The following is a 20,119-nucleotide window of genomic DNA, read 5'->3' on the forward strand; positions in this document are numbered from 1 at the left end:
TCGATAGACCTAAGGGGCGGGGTGGCGGTATTGCCATTATATATAGAGACACATTGGTGTGTAAGGCGCAGAACAGCGACGTATTGGATTGTGAGAGCTGCCTGTTCTCTATCCAGGTGTCCCCTACGGTGACTGTGTCAGGCATCCTGATCTATCGCCCACCAGGAGTGTTAGGGAGTTTTATTGGCTCTCTGATGGAAACAGTTACGCAGTTGGCTTCCGCGACAACTAATTTCATGTTGTTAGGAGATTTAAATCTCCATTTTAATGACCAAACTGATTCTGTGGCGGCGGATCTGCTGAGTGATCTGAAAGCCTATAATCTCACCCTAAAAAACCTGGGACCCTCCCATTCCAAGGGCCACCTTCTTGATCCTATTTTCACGAATATTTCATATCTCACAGCTCTGCCCGCTTGTCCGCTGCCTTGGACCGACCACTTTCTGGTCCAGGTTAGCCTGCAGGTTGACCCGAGAGTGGCCCCCGTTCCGAGAGTATGCACTCTGGAGAGGGCCTGGTCCAGGCTATCAGTTGATAATTGGACTGCGAGACTTGAGAGCTCATGCCCCCCGGTAGCAGCTGATCCGGCTACAGCCGATACAGACTTTGAGTTGTGGATAACTAACTCCCTGGATGCTATTCTCCCCAAAAAAAGAGTAGCAAAGAGGGGTAAAAGGATGGGTTCCACCCCTTGGTATTCACCGGACTTACGCACCCTTAGGAAAGGATGCAAGAGACTGGAGAGAACCTGGGGAAAAAATTGGGAGGTGGCAAGCCGGGATGATTATCGCACTGCAATAAGATCATATAAAAACGCTCTTCGCAGTGCTAAGACACAATTCTTTGAAGAAAGGATAAAAAGTGCCTCTAATTTCTCGAGAGAGACCTTTGCAGTGGTAAAGGAACTCCTCAAAATTCCGGAGCCTCCACCATCACAGGATAATCCTGCGGTGAAGTGTAGAGAGCTAGCAGAATTTTTTCATCTAAAAATTGAGAACATAATAGCTGCCCTGCCACAGGTCGCACAGGTTGTACAGATAGGAAATCAGACAGCAGGAGAAGGCCTCCGCTTGGATACCTTCGGTCCAATCTCTGTAGCTGAAGTCGCAAAGGAGCTGGGATCCATGAAGAGTGGCTCACCAGAGGACCCAGCCCCAATGAGATTTTTGAAACAAGCTACATCTGTTGTTGCAGCTCCTATAGCGAATTTGATTAATACATCACTCACTCAGGGTGTGGTGCCGTCAAGCTGGAAAAGAGCGGTCGTAAAGGCGCTTCTGAAGAAACCCAATTTAGATTCGTCAGATCTGGCCAACTTCAGGCCTATCTCTCTGTTGCCGGGCTTGGGTAAGATCGCTGAAAGACTGGTTAATCGACAACTATCCGTCTTTCTGGAATCCAACGGCTTGCTGAGGGATTCTCAAACTGGCTTCCGGCCAGGGCAGGGCACAGACACCGCCCTCTTGGCAGTCGTGGAGGAAGCAAGGAGCATTTTGGATTCAGGAGGGTCAGTGGCAGTAATCCTCCTGGACCTCAGTGCTGCCTTTGACACTGTAAACCACCAAGTGCTGATCCAACGGCTGTCCAATGTGGGGGTCACAGGAGTTGCTCTGCAATGGCTCAGGTCGTTTCTGCATGGCAGTACTTATCAGGTCTGGGAAGGCAGCGAGAAGTCTCCATCTATCCCCCTCCAGTGTGGTGTGCCACAGGGCTCCTCGTTGAGCCCTACTTTATTTAACGTCTATATTGCCAGCCTGGAGGATGTGGTGGCCCCTTTTGGGATAAAAATTATAAGCTATGCTGATGACACCCAGCTGGTGGTTGCTTTATACCAACTGGAGAAGAATCTAGACGTGCTGCGCCTATGCCTGACTAATGTACATACCTGGATGAGTGATTCGTCGCTTAAGCTTAATGGTGCCAAGACGGAGATTATGCTGTTAGGGCATAAGACTCCCTCTCTCCCCTTGTCCGTCTGGCCCAGCTGCCTGGGGGAGCGCCCCAGCCCCAAGCAGGAGATCAAGAGCTTGGGAGTCTGGCTGGAGCAGGATCTCTCTTTTAAAACTCAGGCTAAGAAAACAGCGGGCGTGTGCTTCGGGCTTCTTCGCTCAGCCCGTAAAATCTTGCCCCTCCTCCCTTTTCCATAGAGGAGGTTACTCATCCAGGGGTTAATTATCTCCAGGCTGGATTAATGCAATGCTATTTTCCTTGGTGCTCCGGAAACCACACTCAGTAAGCTGCAGCAGGTGCAAAATGCTGCAGCTAGGTTGCTGACTAATACATCAAGGCGACAATCAGCTAAGCCCGCCTTAAAAGCATTGCATTGGCTCCCGGTAAGAGAGAGTGTCAAATTTAAGGCTCTCTGTATGGCCCATAAGATTCTTCAAGGGAAAGGACCCCCCTCTTTAAGGATTCAGAAAAGGGGGTGGTGATGAACAGAGTGCCTGAATTAAGCAGACCACTCTTACCCAGTCCAAAGATCAGGGCTTGATCCATCACTGTTTTTTAGCTCACTGCACCATCCCAGCTCAGAACTTGGCTATATGCAAATTAGTCTGTTCCTGTCCCAGTGCATGATGGGAACAGGGCAAACCAAACTACCAAGCCAATTCTTATACTGGGAAGGAAACAAGCTTCCGGGGACCGGTTTCTGCCATATCAGGCGTCGTCGGCCCGGCTTGCTTGAATCCTGATGGTGCAATGAGCAAGGGACTCACATCTGAGTATACCCTTCCACGCTTATGGTGGACAAAATGATTCAGAAAAGGGGGTGGTGATGAACAGACTGCCTGAATTAAGCAGACCACTCTTACCCAGTCCAAAGATCAGGGCTTGATCCATCACCGTTTTTTAGCTCACTGCACCATCCAAGCTCAGAACTTGGCTATATACAAATTAGTCTGTTCCTGTCCCAGTGCATGATGGGAACAGGGCAAACCAAACTACCAAGCCAATTCTTATACTGGGAAGGAAACAAGCTTCCGGGGACCGGTTTCTGCCATTTCAGGCGTCGTCGGCCCGGCTTGCTTGAATCCTGATTGTGCAATGAGCAAGGGACTCACATCTGAGTATACCCTTCCACGCTTATGGTGGACAAAATGATTCAGAAAAGGGGGTGGTGATGAACAGAGTGCCTGAATTAAGCAGACCACTCTTACCCAGTCCAAAGATCAGGGCTTGATCCATCATCGTTTTTTAGCTCACCGCACCATCCCAGCTCAGAACTTGGCTATATGCAAATTAGTCTGTTCCTGTCCCAGTGCATTATGGGAACAGGGCAAACCAAACTACCAAGCCAATTCTTATACTGGGAAGGAAACAAGCTTCCGGGGACCGGTTTCTGCCATTTCAGGCGTCGTCGGCCCGGCTTGCTTGAATCCTGATGGTGCAATGAGCAAGGGACTCACATCTGAGTATACCCTTCCACGCTTATGGTGGACAAAATGATTCAGAAAAGGGGGTGGTGATGAGCAGAGTGCCTGAATTAAGCAGACCACTCTTACCCAGTCCAAAGATCAGGGCTTGATCCATCACCGTTTTTTAGCTCACTGCACCATCCCAGCTCAGAACTTGACTATATGCAAATTAGTCTGTTCCTGTCCCAGTGCATGATGGAAACAGAGCAAACCAAACTACCAAGCCAATTCTTATACTGGGAAGGAAACAAGCTTCCGGGGACCGGTTTCTGCCATTTCAGGCGTCGTCGGCCCGGCTTGCTTGAATCCTGATGGTGCAATGAGCAAGGGACTCACATCTGAGTATACCCTTCCACGCTTATGGTGGACAAAATGATTCAGAAAAGGGGGTGGTGATGAACAGAGTGCCTGAATTAAGCAGACCACTCTTACCCAGTCCAAAGATCAGGGCTTGATCCATCACCGTTTTTTAGCTCACTGCACCATCCCAGCTCAGAACTTGGCTATATGCAAATTAGTCTGTTCCTGTCCCAGTGCATGATGGGAACAGGGCAAACCAAACTACCAAGCCAATTCTTATACTGGGAAGGAAACAAGCTTCCGGGGACCGGTTTCTGCCATTTCAGGCGTCGTCGGCCCGGCTTGCTTGAATCCTGATGGTGCAATGAGCAAGGGACTCACATCTGAGTATACCCTTCCACGCTTATGGTGGACAAAATGATTCAGAAAAGGGGGTGGTGATGAACAGAGTGCCTGAATTAAGCAGACCACTCTTACCCAGTCTAAAGATCAGGGCTTGATCCATCACCGTTTTTTAGCTCACTGCACCATCCCAGCTCAGAACTTGGCTATATGCAAATTAGTCTGTTCCTGTCCCAGTGCATGATGGGAACAGGGCAAACCAAACTACCAAGCCAATTCTTATACTGGGAAGGAAACAAGCTTCCGGGGACCGGTTTCTGCCATTTCAGGCGTCGTCGGCCCGGCTTGCTTGAATCCTGATGGTGCAATGAGCAAGGGACTCACATCTGAGTATACCCTCCCACGCTTATGGTGGACAAAATGATTCAGAAAAGGGGGTGGTGATGAACAGAGTGCCTGAATTAAGCAGACCACTCTTACCCAGTCCAAAGATCAGGGCTTGATCCATCACCGTTTTTTAGCTCACTGCACCATCCCAGCTCAGAACTTGGCTATATGCAAATTAGTCTGTTCCTGTCCCAGTGCATGATGGGAACAGGGCAAACCAAACTACCAAGCCAATTCTTATACTGGGAAGGAAACAAGCTTCCGGGGACCGGTTTCTGCCATTTCAGGCGTCGTCGGCCCGGCTTGCTTGAATCCTGATGGTGCAATGAGCAAGGGACTCACATCTGAGTATACCCTTCCACGCTTATGGTGGACAAAATGATTCAGAAAAGGGGGTGGTGATGAACAGAGTGCCTGAATTAAGCAGACCACTCTTACCCAGTCCAAAGATCAGGGCTTGATCCATCACCGTTTTTTAGCTCACTGCACCATCCCAGCTCAGAACTTGGCTATATGCAAATTAGTCTGTTCCTGTCCGAGTGCATGATGGGAATAGGGCAAACCAAACTACCAAGCCAATTCTTATACTGGGAAGGAAACAAGCTTCCGGGGACCGGTTTCTGCCATTTCAGGCGTCGTCGGCCCGGCTTGCTTGAATCCTGATGGTGCAATGAGCAAGGGACTCACATCTGAGTATACCCTTCCACGCTTATGGTGGACAAAATGATTCAGAAAAGGGGGTGGTGATGAGCAGAGTGCCTGAATTAAGCAGACCACTCTTACCCAGTCCAAAGATCAGGGCTTGATCCATCACCGTTTTTTAGCTCACTGCACCATCCCAGCTCAGAACTTGACTATATGCAAATTAGTCTGTTCCTGTCCCAGTGCATGATGGAAACAGAGCAAACCAAACTACCAAGCCAATTCTTATACTGGGAAGGAAACAAGCTTCCGGGGACCGGTTTCTGCCATTTCAGGCGTCGTCGGCCCGGCTTGCTTGAATCCTGATGGTGCAATGAGCAAGGGACTCACATCTGAGTATACCCTTCCACGCTTATGGTGGACAAAATGATTCAGAAAAGGGGGTGGTGATGAACAGAGTGCCTGAATTAAGCAGACCACTCTTACCCAGTCTAAAGATCAGGGCTTGATCCATCACCGTTTTTTAGCTCACTGCACCATCCCAGCTCAGAACTTGGCTATATGCAAATTAGTCTGTTCCTGTCCCAGTGCATGATGGGAACAGGGCAAACCAAACTACCAAGCCAATTCTTATACTGGGAAGGAAACAAGCTTCCGGGGACCGGTTTCTGCCATTTCAGGCGTCGTCGGCCTGGCTTGCTTGAATCCTGATGGTGCAATGAGCAAGGGACTCACATCTGAGTATACCCTTCCACGCTTATGGTGGACAAAATGATTCAGAAAAGGGGGTGGTGATGAACAGAGTGCCTGAATTAAGCAGACCACTCTTACCCAGTCCAAAGATCAGGGCTTGATCCATCACCATTTTTTAGCTCACTGCACCATCCCAGCTCAGAACTTGGCTATATGCAAATTAGTCTGTTCCTGTCCCAGTGCATGATGGGAACAGGGCAAACCAAACTACCAAGCCAATTCTTATACTGGGAAGGAAACAAGCTTCCGGGGACCGGTTTCTGCCATTTCAGGCGTCGTCGGCCCGGCTTGCTTGAATCCTGATAGTGCAATGAGCAAGGGACTCACATCTGAGTATACCCTTCCACGCTTATGGTGGACAAAATGATTCAGAAAAGGGGGTGGTGATGAACAGAGTGCCTGAATTAAGCAGACCACTCTTACCCAGTCCAAAGATCAGGGCTTGATCCATCACCGTTTTTTAGCTCACTGCACCATCCCAGCTCAGAACTTGGCTATATGCAAATTAGTCTGTTCCTGTCCCAGTGCATGATGGGAACAGGGCAAACCAAACTACCAAGCCAATTCTTATACTGGGAAGGAAACAAGCTTCCGGGGACCGGTTTCTGCTATTTCAGGCGTCGTCGGCCCGGCTTGCTTGAATCCTGATGGTGCAATGAGCAAGGGACTCACATCTGAGCATACCCTTCCACGCTTATGGTGGACAAAATGATTCAGAAAAGGGGGTGGTGATGAACAGAGTGCCTGAATTAAGCAGACCACTCTTACCCAGTCCAAAGATCAGGGCTTGATCCATCACCGTTTTTTAGCTCACTGCACCATCCCAGCTCAGAACTTGGCTATATGCAAATTAGTCTGTTCCTGTCCCAGTGCATGATGGGAACAGGGCAAACCAAACTACCAAGCCAATTCTTATACTGGGAAGGAAACAAGCTTCCGGGGACCGGTTTCTGCCATTTCAGGCGTCGTCGGCCCGGCTTGCTTGAATCCTGATGGTGCAATGAGCAAGGGACTCACATCTGAGTATACCCTTCCACGCTTATGGTGGACAAAATGATTCAGAAAAGGGGGTGGTGATGAACAGAGTGCCTGAATTAAGCAGACCACTCTTACCCAGTCCAAAGATCAGGGCTTGATCCATCACCGTTTTTTAGCTCACTGCACCATCCCAGCTCAGAACTTGGCTATATGCAAATTAGTCTGTTCCTGTCCCAGTGCATGATGGGAACAGGGCAAACCAAACTACCAAGCCAATTCTTGTACTGGGAAGGAAACAAGCTTCCGGGGACCGGTTTCTGCCATTTCAGGCGTCGTCGGCCCGGCTTGCTTGAATCCTGATGGTGCAATGAGCAAGGGACTCACATCTGAGTATACCCTTCCACGCTTATGGTACACAAAATGATTCAGAAAAGGGGGTGGTGATGAACAGAGTGCCTGAATTAAGCAGACCACTCTTACCCAGTCCAAAGATCAGGGCTTGATCCATCACCGTTTTTTAGCTCACTGCACCATCCCAGCTCAGAACTTGGCTATATGCAAATTAGTCTGTTCCTGTCCCAGTGCATGATGGGAACAGGGCAAACCAAACTACCAAGCCAATTCTTATACTGGGAAGGAAACAAGCTTCCGGGGACCGATTTCTGCCATTTCAGGCGTCGTCGGCCCGGCTTGCTTGAATCCTGATGGTGCAATGAGCAAGGGACTCACATCTGAGTATACCCTTCCACGCTTATGGTGGACAAAATGATTCAGAAAAGGGGGTGGTGATGAACAGAGTGCCTGAATTAAGCAGACCACTCTTACCCAATCCAAAGATCAGGGCTTGATCCATCACCGTTTTTTTAGCTCACTGCACCATCCCAGCTCAGAACTTGGCTATATGCAAATTAGTCTGTTCCTGTCCCAGTGCATGATGGGAACAGGGCAAACCAAACTACCAAGCCAATTCTTATACTGGGAAGGAAACAAGCTTCCGGGGACCGATTTCTGCCATTTCAGGCGTCGTCGGCCCGGCTTGCTTGAATCCTGATGGTGCAATGAGCAAGGGACTCACATCTGAGTATACCCTTCCACGCTTATGGTGGACAAAATGATTCAGAAAAGGGGGTGGTGATGAACAGAGTGCCTGAATTAAGCAGACCACTCTTACCCAATCCAAAGATCAGGGCTTGATCCATCACCGTTTTTTAGCTCACTGCACCATCCCAGCTCAGAACTTGGCTATATGCAAATTAGTCTGTTCCTGTCCCAGTGGTGCCTTATAAACCCAACAGAGCTCTTCGCTCTGATCAAAAACTTTTGTTACAGGTCCCCAGAGTTCATAAGGCTCGCACTGGAGGTAGAAGATTTTCGGTGCATACAGCCACCCTGTGGAATTCGCTTCCTCTGCAGTTGCGTCGTGAGACTTGCTTTCTTCGTTTTCGGAAGCTTCTGAAAACTCATCTCTTTCCATCTTAAATACGCTGAACAGCTTTGCTTTGGTCTGATGGATTCCTTGACAAGCGCCGGGATGCTCAAGGGTAACCGTGCGCTATATAAGACTCAAATAAATAAATAAATAACTGGGGGGCGGGTCCTTCCACTGCAAAGACGGAGGGGAAGATCCCAGCCAGGGATTCCACCGTGAATGTGCAGAGAGGCGTTGGAACCCCAAGGGCCACCATAAAATAAATGTAAAAAGCATTTTTTCAGCTGCAGGGACCGGTTTATCAGCGTCCCTGTGGCTTTTATTTTGTTTTTCTTTTTTCCACATTTGGGGCTTATTTATATAGTGGAAACGCGACCCGAAGGTCTTGGAGCATTTTTAGGCCCCCTGTTACCCTACATAAGCACACATTTATTTTAGGGGTGTAAGGTAGACTGAGTGATTTTGCCCTGAACCACAGGATGTGGAGCAGGCGTAGAGCCTCATTACCAGAGCCCTATGCGTTCATATTATAATAGGGACCAACTTACAGGCCTATTCTAATGTTTTAGAGCTTATAGTCCTACATCTATAAAACCTATGCGGCCAGTCCCTGGGCTCCGGATTGGTTAGGTATTTATAAAACAGCGGCTGCCAAGATCATTATTTTCTCAAGTTCCAGGGAAAAATAAAATAAATAAATAAAATAACACCCACAGGTTTAACATGTATGCTGTAAAGAATGTGTACCTTGTCCACAACTCTGCGCATTAACGTATTTGGGGTCAGACTGTCACTGATTTTTTCCTAGGAGTTATCCTTTTGTTACTTGCAGTTTATAAGTTAAAATCCTAACATAGCGCTGAATTAATAAATGTATGCAGATAGCATCTTGAGGACTGTATACTATGGATATGCACAAATGTTATGGGTGTACATATGGTGGTTTCTGTGGGTGGCACCCAGGGGTTTCTTAATAAAAAGTAAGTGGCATGTACCTAGATGTTGTTGTACGCAGGCTCTATGTAATATGTATTTGCGCTTAATATATAGTAATGCCGTCTTTATGAGGTGTAGTTTAAACAGCCTTTTTTGATCTAACCCTAAACAGAGGACATCCCTGTAATAACCATCACCGATGCAGAAATGGTCACTGTGCAAGCAGGTTTATGTATTTAGAGTTGTGTAGTTCTGAGTAGTATTTGTACACCGCTGTCTCAGAAGCTCTGCTTTTCTGATGGTATTCTCATGTATGTATGCTTTTATAGATTATGATGCCGCTCTACAACTAGATCTTGATGATCTAGAGCAGTACCTGGGGGCTCAAGACGCGGTGAACAACGTGCAAAACACCACAGTTCTTACAGGTAAATAAAAAATGCTAGGGTTCTTTAAACTGTCTAAGACTTAGGTTTTGTTAGACCAAAAACCACTGTAGGAGGGCTCCTCAGAAGGGACTGCTAAGGCCGTGTTTATACCGCAAATATGATAATTATTTTCTTTGCAGGGCCCACGGAGTCATGTACGGTCAGGGGGGATGTGCAAGAGACTGCAGAATCGCAAACAAAAGAAAGGCAGCTAAAGAGGAAGCTTCAACGTCTGGAAAGGCATCAGTGACAAAGAAAGGAGCTGGGAAAAGACCTTTAACAGGTAGGTTTTTACAAAAGCGTGTGAAAAAAAGAACTCTCTGGGTTTTATTCTCGCAAGTAGAAGGGGCCATCGCCATGTAGTACTGGATGTATAAAGGGGCCATGGAGAAATTATTGTGGTGGGGTGTCTGTGGGTAGTGTAAACAGCTTATACAGGTTCCTTATTTTTTCTAATATATATATATTTTTTATATTACATTCTAGGAGCCAGTCAAAAGAATACCAGTGAAAATATGTGTAAGGTTAAGAGGTCTGCGAAACCATTATGTGACATAACAAAGACAGTCAAGAATGCAGAGCCTGCAGCAAAATGTGTGAACAGGAGTGTTTGCCAGGATAAGCTCTGCACATACTAAATTCATATACAACAGAGAACCGGCACAGTTGTGAATTCAAGCCCTCTTCCATGTGGAACACTCCTATCGGAAGTCTATTCTACACAGGGAGGGGGACAACAATGGAGTCGTGCTTACAATCCCAGACAGCGTGATACCTGTTCGGTGTAAAAGAGATGCTGCATATCTGAACCTTCTCCGTGACTTAAAAGGAAATTACCTCTCAAACAAATCCACCCTTAACAAGAAGCAGAGGGATCCGGAACCCCAACCATGTCCTTTAAAGAAGATGCCTGTGGTCCCAGAGTCCCAAAGGCTCTAGACCTCGAGAAGAAGCCTGTGGTCCTTGAGCCCCAAACTACGCCTCTAGATCTCTCCTTAAAAATTGTTGTGATGCCTGTGAATGAGCCCTCTACATCCCTGATCTCTAATGGGCTGTGACGGCAGTTGCTGAAAATCTGGTACAGCCCCATCCCCCTAAAGTGAATTGCCTCTCAAGAAAATATCTTAAGAAGAAGCAAGGGGTACCGACATTACAAGTAGAAATAGTAGCAGATCCCTTAATCAAGCCCATTATACCACAGGCCCCTACCCATACCTGAAGCCCTCTATAGTTTCAAATAAACTAACAGTACCGGTAGAGGGGCTCCCCTAGACTAACCCCCAAAACCAGCTATAATCATGCCTGATGGGCTTAGGAACTCAAAGTCTGAAAATGCTCAACCCTCAGGAGCACCTTATAACGGCAGCAGCGGGTGTCTCAAGGCGTTGACAGGGCTGGTAGACAAACTTGATAGACCGGAGGAAGCAACGCTCAAGGGTTCTTCAAACATGTACAATGGAGATTTGCATACAGCTGTTAGACATTCACTCGACCACAACCCCGACAATTCCTTAGCCAATAGGGCCCTCGATTATTTTGACAGCCATTTACACTACCCAAGCTTTATGTCCCCTATCACCCCTTCAGGAGCGTATGACCCAACGAGCCCCACGTCCACTGTAAACCCCACATCACCACCAGCAATATACTACAATAATGGTACAGGCTGGGACGACTGGTCAAATCAGGGTTTGGAGGGCGTATTTAGTGAGGACCCTTCCACGGCTGCCCTGGGGTGTTCGAACTGGGACCCTGTTTCTATGATCCCACCGGGCCCACAGTTACAGAATGGTGTTGTGGCGGACAGGGCAAGAGAGGGTCCAGGGGTGATACAGGCCATTGTACAAACAAGCACTGTATTAATCCCTAATCTGCCAAAATATGATTCTGTAAACCCAAAAGAGGTACTAAGAGGCCCATGTGAAAGACATACAGCTGTCGGTCAGAAAGCTAAAAGGCCAAGCGAACACCGCGACCTTAAAACTCGGGCTGTGCAGTAGCGATGACAGGGCTGGGATGGAGGCCCAGCGGAAGATACTGCAAATGGTTGACCAGGGTAAAAGGGTGATCCTCCAAACGTGTCAAGCAACAGTGGCCAACATATGGAGTACCCCTGAATGACTAGGCCTACACCATCCCCTAAAGAACTAACATGCCCTGGGTATTAATAAAAGTACGCACAAATCAAAATATAGCAGTAAGGTCCACAAGGTACTGACAAAGTCCCTATGCTTCTTATGCTTGCTCAAGCATAAAAAGTACATGGAAACCCTCAAACAAAGACAGACAATTTCACAAATAGCGCCTGAACCACAGACACCAGTACCATGCACCCTGCATTACATAAGTTCAGGCAAGAATAGCCCGAGGGGGGTGCAATTGAAGGGTTCGAGGGGTAGAGCGCCAACATGCTAACACCCAGAAGGCCCCTGGGAGGGGTCTGTAGCAGAGGCCTCTATGAGCACGTCAACCATTGGCACAAACCATACTGTTCAGATAGGATAGGGTAAGCTACCTAGAAAAGTATGGTACCGTAAAAAAAAAAGTTGGCTCCTAGCCCTAAGCAATGCAGGCTTTTAATAAATAAATTAAAGAAAGACAGAATATGCGCTACACGGCGGCTTAAAAGACCCCCAGAGCCTGTGCTAAACCAGAATCCCCAAAATGATACAGCCGCCAGCTCCCGCACAAGTCAGATTCCTCAAGATGAGGATTCAGAGACCGTGTTTTTAAGAGAGCGTTAGAAGCTATAGTCGGACTGTAGAGAGATTTAACGCTACAGAATACTACGAGGAGTTTAGGTTTATTAACATTCACCAGATAAGGTCCTCCACTCATGGGGTTTTAGCCATACATCAGGCAGTGCAAACACTCATAGAAAGGTTGCTACGCGATGTAGGTCCTAATGATTTTTTCCAACTACGCTTCCAGGGGCAACGTTTTGACAGTCCTTTGTTCACCAAACGAAGTTCCATCGATGTGTTTGACGCCATGGAATTTTTTTTAAACCTCTTGAGGCTTTTACAGAGTAAGGCTGAACTAGTCACCTATGGCACTTTCAGAGTCATAGCCCTTATTGTACGAGGTCATGAGGGGGGTGTTTCCAGGCCTTTAAAGAGCATCATATACAGCAAGGTAATTGGTAAGAAACAACGTTGGCTGCTCAACTTTACCAACGGAGCAGCCAACACCTCACTGGGGGCCAGCATCATGGGGTTGCTGATGGGGCGCAACACCAACAATGCTGCCATCCTGTCTAGAGCGGCTGAAGCCCATGAGGTTCTTGAAACACCTCTTGACCGCATGGTCGGCTTTGGCGACATAGGTCTTTTTGAGAACTATTTCCCCATTATGGTGAAAATTCTTTATCACAACAATTCTTGGAAGTACTTTGCAACTGGGGAATGTGTGTAAAACAAGACCGTATATGTCCTTCACCATGAAAATCACTTTTACAGTATCTTGAACCTTAAATATTTTCTGGGAGTCAAGAACGTGTGCACACATTGCGACCATATATATAACACACCGTAAGACATGTCAGAGGGACAGGTGCGTCGTAGACGTCACCCTGAAGGTGAGGTGCTGCAACTGTAAGATGTTTTGTTGCTCGTAAGACTGCTTGAGCATACACCATAAAACTGTTAAATAGATCCCTAAAATGGATTGCCATGAGTACGGCTGGTATGTGGCGACAGATCACAAATGCAAAGGCATGAAATGCCCAAGGTGCCAGACTCCGTGTAGGGTAGGAGTTGTACACCGGTGTTACATGGTTAAAGGTAGGCCCCAGACCTAAACCGAAGACTACAGGGTGTTTGATATAGATTGCACACAAGAGATGGGGGTACACCAACCCAACTATATTTACGCCCACCTTCAAACTTCCGATGACTGTTGGGAGTTTGAGGGGTGAACGTGCGTTGGTGATTTCCTTATTACATTCATTCATTCATTCCAAATTGAAAGGGTATACCATGCTGGCCCATAACTCAAAAGCATATGACTTATTCTTTATTTTACAAAATATGATTCGTGAAAAGGTGCAAGTAGAAATCATCACTCAAGGTTCCAAGCTGTTGTTGTTAATGGCTGGCAGTTACAAATAAGGTTCATAGACACCCTGAATTTCCTACCCATGAAATTGAGCAAGCTGCCAAAAGCCTTTGGTTTCCCTGGGTGTAAAGGTTATTTTCTACACTTTTTTAACACCCGGGCAAACCAGAATTATGTGGGGCCCATGCCGCTTCCGGACAGCTACGGGGTTGAATATATGATGCCTGTTGAGAAAGAGAGCTTTCTACAATGGGACTCTGAAAACCGTGAAAAGGAGTTTCATTTGCAAACCGAGTTGAAAGCCTATTGCCAGGCCGATCTAATGATCCTGCAACAAGCATGCAACCTCTTCAGAGATGTTGTGGTGTCTATGACTACGAAAGTCAGGGTCTTGAAACCAAGGTCACCTCAAATGACTAAGATGGTCAGGGTCTTGAAACCCAAGACGCCTCAAATGACAAAAATGGTCAAAGACATAGACCCTTTTCAAAACATCACATTGGCCTCCATGTGTATGTTCATCTACAAACAAATGTTTTTAAGACCAAATAGTATCGCTTTAGTGCTGCAAGACCTCTATAACGGTAAACAGAAACGTTATTCAACCCCGTATATCCAATGGCTCATGTACATCTCTGAGAAGGCATACATACATATTCAGCACTCCTTACAGGGTGGTGAATACCGCCTCGGTCCCTATTACCTGGATGGGTACGGTGTAACCAAGGGAGTGTCGATGACCTTTGAATACAGCAGCTGTTTTTACCACAGCTGCCCTCAGTGTTACAAAGCATACAAGTTTAACAGACTGATAGGTGCCAAATTTGAGCACTTACACAGATGTACTCTGATGAGGGTCCAGTATGTCGAAAAATGTGGCTTTGCTATGAGGGTCCTATGGGAGCATGAGTCGGTAGATATGCTAACAACCGACACAGAGCTCCGCTCTTTCCTTCAGAATCGTGATTTACCACAACCTCTGGAGCCCCGAGATGCCTTATGTGGGGGTCATGCAAATGCCATACAACTGTACAGGGCCGTTGTGAGGGTGAAAAAATACACTACTATGATTTCACCAGTCTGTACCCATTTGTGAACAAAATGAAGGTATACCCCTTAGGACACCCCACCATCATATATAGAGACTTTAAGCCCCTTTCCGAATGCTTTGGGCTAGTCAAATGTGAAATCTATCCTCCAAGGCAGCTTTACTTTCCAGTGTTACCATACAGAGTCGATGGTAAGCTGAGGTCCCCGCTCTGTCAAACATGCGTGGTGTTAAAGAGGTCGGTGGTTGTAGTCACACCGAAGAACAAAGGATGCTCACAGGGACCTGGTGCAGCATCGAGGTCCAAGCTGCCTTAGAGAAAGGCTACAGACTCAGGAGAGTACACGAGGTGTGGCATTTGAAGAGGACCACGCTACATTCATTTGTTTCCCAGAGACAAACAGGAGGCCTCAGGATATCCCGATTGGTGTACTAGTTAAGATTCAAAGCAGAAATACATCGATGACTACCACACTCATGAGGGTATACATTTACAGCCCCATTTGATAGAGGTCAAGCCTGCCTCCCAACAGTTAGCCAAACTCTGCCTCAACTCCTTATGGGTAAAATTTGCACGATGTACAAACATGTCAAATACGACCTTAATCACGGATCCTGACAAACTGTTTAAGTACCTTTTTGCCCCTTGGTACGAAGTGTCCAGCTGCGAGTTTATCGATGACGAGACCGTTGCTGTGTGTTGGAAATACACAAAAGAGGACCCCACAATGTGTAACAACATAAACATCTTCACAGCATGCTTCACGATCGCACACGCCCATCTAGAGCTTTACGGGGTTATGGATAAACTCCAGGTCTTCTGCCTGTATCACGATACCAACTCTGTGATCTTTCTGAGTAAACCTGGGATGAAGATCCTCCTCTTGGGGATTATCTAGGTAATTGACCAGCGTACTCGAAAAGGAAGAACATATAATAGAATTGACCTCATCCTGACCTAAGACCTAAGTCCTACTCCTACAAAACAAACAAAAAAGAAGTGTGCTTGAAGGTCAAAGGTATAACATGAAATGTCAGCAACACTCTAAAAATCAATGTTGACAGTCTGAAGGATGTGGTGCACGAATACTTTGCATCGGATGCCCATGAAAATGATAAAACCATAGTTATTAATCAACACTGCATAGTCATATCCAAACAAAAGTAGGAAATGACAACCCGGCCCTTACATAAAACCTTACACGGTGTTTTTGACAAAAGGGTCCTGATGGCAGAGTATAAAACACTGCCGTTCGGTTATTAGACACATTAGAGAGGTCGCCACCGCACTATGGACACCAGATTACAACATCGGTTCTCCTGTGTGTTAGCAGGGCCCTCAATCTGCGGTAAAAGCTACTTTATAATAAAGCTCTTAGAAAATGCAGCTGGTGCTGTTTCCCAAACACCTAATAATATTGTGTGGCTTTATTCGTGCTGGTAAGATCTTTATACCGAACTGTCCCACAGTTTCCCCATATCAGATTTATAGAAGGTATGCCTGATAATCTCAATGATGATGAGCTGCTGCCACAAACCCTTGTAAACATGGTAATTGTCGATGACCTTATGCGTGAAGGTGGTGACCATCCTGGGTTAGAGAGAGCTTTTACTCAATATTCACACCATCGCAATCTAAGCATATGCTACATTGTTCAGAACTTGTTTTACAAGGGTAAAAACAGTCGCTCTATAGCTCTCAACGCCTCATACCTTGTTTTATTTAAAAACCCCTGTGACAAACAACAAATATCCATCATAGCTAAACAAATGTACCCGGGAAACACTCACTTCTTCATGGCGGTCTTTAATGATGCTACAGCAAAACCCCACGGCTACCTGCGGGACGACTTATAAAGTAATACTCTAGAAGACTACAGACTGAGGGCTGATATTTTTCCCCCAATCTCCCAGTCGCTTACACCCCAAAGACCAAGTTCAGAGCCTATAAAAACGCTGTGATGAAGACCTTTAGAGACATTTGTAGTCCGGTCCCTTACAAACCAGGTGTTGACCATGTCTGACCGCCTACGCCGCAATTTGGCGCTCCTGAAAATGCTGGTTACAGCCAGTCCCCAGCTCAGAAAGGCCCTCCTCTGCACTGCTTCTGACAATTTAGTGGCTGCCATTTCAGAAATAGCCCTAAACACCCTAAAAGTTAATGTCCCTATATCAAAGAGCCAGTTACAGGTGTTGAAGAAGAAGCAACATCTCATCAAGAAGCTTAGTAATAAAAGGGCCTCTCTCATTACCAAGAAGAAACTGGTGAAACAGTCTGGGGGTTTTATAGGCTCATTGCTGGGCATCACTATACCCATAATTACAAGCTTCCTCGCGGGACAGTGATGGAGCATGCTGCAAAGATGTATTTGGTTCCTGGACAACAGTTGGAACAGCTGGGCTCTTCTGCGGACAATGCCTGGGATATACGGTGAAATGAGACTCTACAACTAGATTCTGAAATTAAAGACATTTTGGATCAGACAGATCCTAACCCGTACGACAAAGCTGCCCTTTACACCAGCAACCTTAAAAACTTTTTAAGCTACTACGAACTGTGGGATACCAAAAAAATATAAGCTAACTCTATATGACCCGGACTCTGAATAACAACCCGCAACAGAGCCGGCTCCACAAACCCAACACCCGCATCCAGGCCACGCCCTCGAATATCTTTGTTGGCGACCTCCTAAAAAATATGTCAGAGGCACCGGGCGCAGCACAAATGTTGATGAGTAAACTAGCTGCTTCCTAAGACCTAACAGCGTGGAATGAGGGAGGCAAATTTCTCTACAAGGGGCAGGCGGTTGTTGGTTCACACATGTACGATCTAGTCAAAGGACTCACGCATCCCAAACCCCTAACGCAGCAAAATGCTCCTAGAGGTTGTGATCAGTTTCTATGAGCTGCTGTTGAACTCAACATTCCTTCCACACTCATGGGTAATAAAGATCACAGCCGTATGCTTGAAAGTTTAAAGACACCCCTCCTGCCATTGCCAGTTGCCTCTGACATCCCACAACTATCCCCCTCTTGGAGCACCCCACTTGAGCCGGGTATACAGAGAAAAAGGCCCCTGTCCAAATCCCATATGTGAATTATTCCTTAAAGTTTCAACAGACTTTTTGAATAACTTTGCCTATTACCTGTATAGCTGTGTCTTATTTTTCTTCATATATTTCTTTAGTAATGGATGTCATTGTAATGCACAACCTACATAACTGTTTGTAATAATCACTTTTATAACTTTTTAACTCTTCTCACTCGTATTTTAAAACATTTTTAATCATGGTGTATGTAGTAGCATAGAAATAGAGAGTCTGAATGCTTGCTTTCAAAATTTCTTTATTTTAAACGTTCATCATTAAACATACAAATGTTACAGGCCCTTACAATTTTGACAAACGCTATATTCGTTTTTCACAGGTCTGACTGCGGCCCTTGTGTTTTCTTTTACATATTTCACAACTAGACTATCATTGTTAACAAGGTCACACGAATATAGATTTAAGAAATTTCTAAATGACACACCCTCTGACATTTTACTAATAAAATCAATATAGTGTCCCCGCAGTTGATGGCTAACAAATCCTGGACCCTTAGCTTGTTATATGCCACCTAAGCGGCAGCTTTTTTCACAAACTTGAATATGGGCTGTGTATAGATACTGTGCTCGGGACCTCTGCTGTACTGTTAAACACTGTAACCTTGTCACTATCTATAAACACAGCAGCCAAATGTGTTTCACCCTTGTAATGAGGATCTGTGTTAAATACTAGGGTGTGTGATCTTTCGGGCCCTATTTCAACGGGTAGCACATCGCTAGGGAAAACACCTACAAAGTATTCCTAGCATATTTATGCCTACTTAAGAACTCCTGTATCTGCATAGTGCCCATTTCACAAACACTTTAAAGATAGTCAAACAAAATCTGTCGGGCATTGTTGATCTGTATAATGCTGTAATGCTGTTAAATACCAAGAATATGACCATGACATTCGCAGGTAGCGGATTCCTAAATCGTACTTCAGCTTTTAGATTGCTGTTTTTGACCAGGTTGTAGTGATCGCCGTCTTCCACGTCTGGTGTCAGGTCGAATGCGAACAGCGTGTATTCGTCCCCATAGCCTTCTCTTGACACGGATACCCCACAGTCCCAAAGAAGCTTCCCTGTTATCAAAACCAGCCCCTGATATTCCCTGATGTAGTTGGAGGTTATAAAACTGGGGGTGTGGGTCTTTGCAGGAATCACAGTGCCCTCATGGACCAGCGTCCCCTAGTTGATGTTGTAATGCTTAAAATTGAAGGGGTTTGAGGCGTAGATGCAGTTAAAAACTGTATTGTCCACAAATCCGATAATGATAAGCTTGGGTAGTTGTCCCAGAAATAAATTCTGTTGCTGAGTTAATAGGGTACCTTCTGGGATGCTGAATACCTTCAAAGCTACTCTTTCCACAGCGTACTTGGTGTTTGATATTTGCAATGTGTCGGCGTGAGCTAGTCTGACGCTCGGTTCACTTTCACGCTCTTTACAAACAGACTTGCTGACAGTATGTCAAGCTTTTACGGTTCTGCATCCCCGCTGATGAGACAGAAGGAGTCCTTGTTGCATGTGAGCTTGATCTTCAGATCAATTCCGTTGATGAGCAGTTTATCTTGAAAGAAGAGGTCTGAATGTATGCGGCCCAGGAGGTCAAACTGCCGCAAAACGTGCTCTTTTTACGAAAACCCTGATTGCCACCGTCCAGCTCCTTGGCTTCAAAGTGTACATATGTGTCACTGTAGAAGAGCCCCACGGAAAGCTGCATGTCGAGGGCATTGCTAATGTAATTTACAGTGCTCTTGAGGTATGCTCTGTAGGCGTACATGTTATTGCTCTGTGTGATGAGATGATCGTCCAGGGCAGTGGTTCCCAAACTTTTTTGACCTGCGACTCCCTTGACCTATTGGTCGTTGGCCATGGCTCCCCATCATGTTACTTTTTTGGGTGGATAAGGGGATGTAAGCCCAGACTTGGGAGAACTTAATTTTTCTTCCTGAAAGTAATTACAATGCATTTATTATAATCAAAGATGTATCTTAAGCGATTGACCATGTTGTCTCTGGGTTCCTTAGACCACCGTAGTTACAAAAAAAGCTGTGCACATAGGAGGAATTCATGAACGAAAACATCATTAACAATTCGCTATATAAGGAATTCCATAATTAACACCAAATGCACATTACATACCATGCATTGCTGCCATGTTCTGCCATGCTAGTGTGATACTTTGCTGAGTGATGTCCCCTCGTGTGAGAAATGGGCTCCTGAGAACTCCCTCACTGCCAACTGAAACCGTTTTAGAGAGGAGAGGAGTTGGCCTAACGGCTAGGGTGCTTGACCTCGGACCTGGGGAACTGGGTTC

Source organism: Lissotriton helveticus, chromosome 4_1 (assembly GCF_964261635.1).
Source record: "Lissotriton helveticus chromosome 4_1, aLisHel1.1, whole genome shotgun sequence".
Taxonomy (NCBI): Eukaryota; Metazoa; Chordata; class Amphibia; order Caudata; family Salamandridae; genus Lissotriton; species Lissotriton helveticus.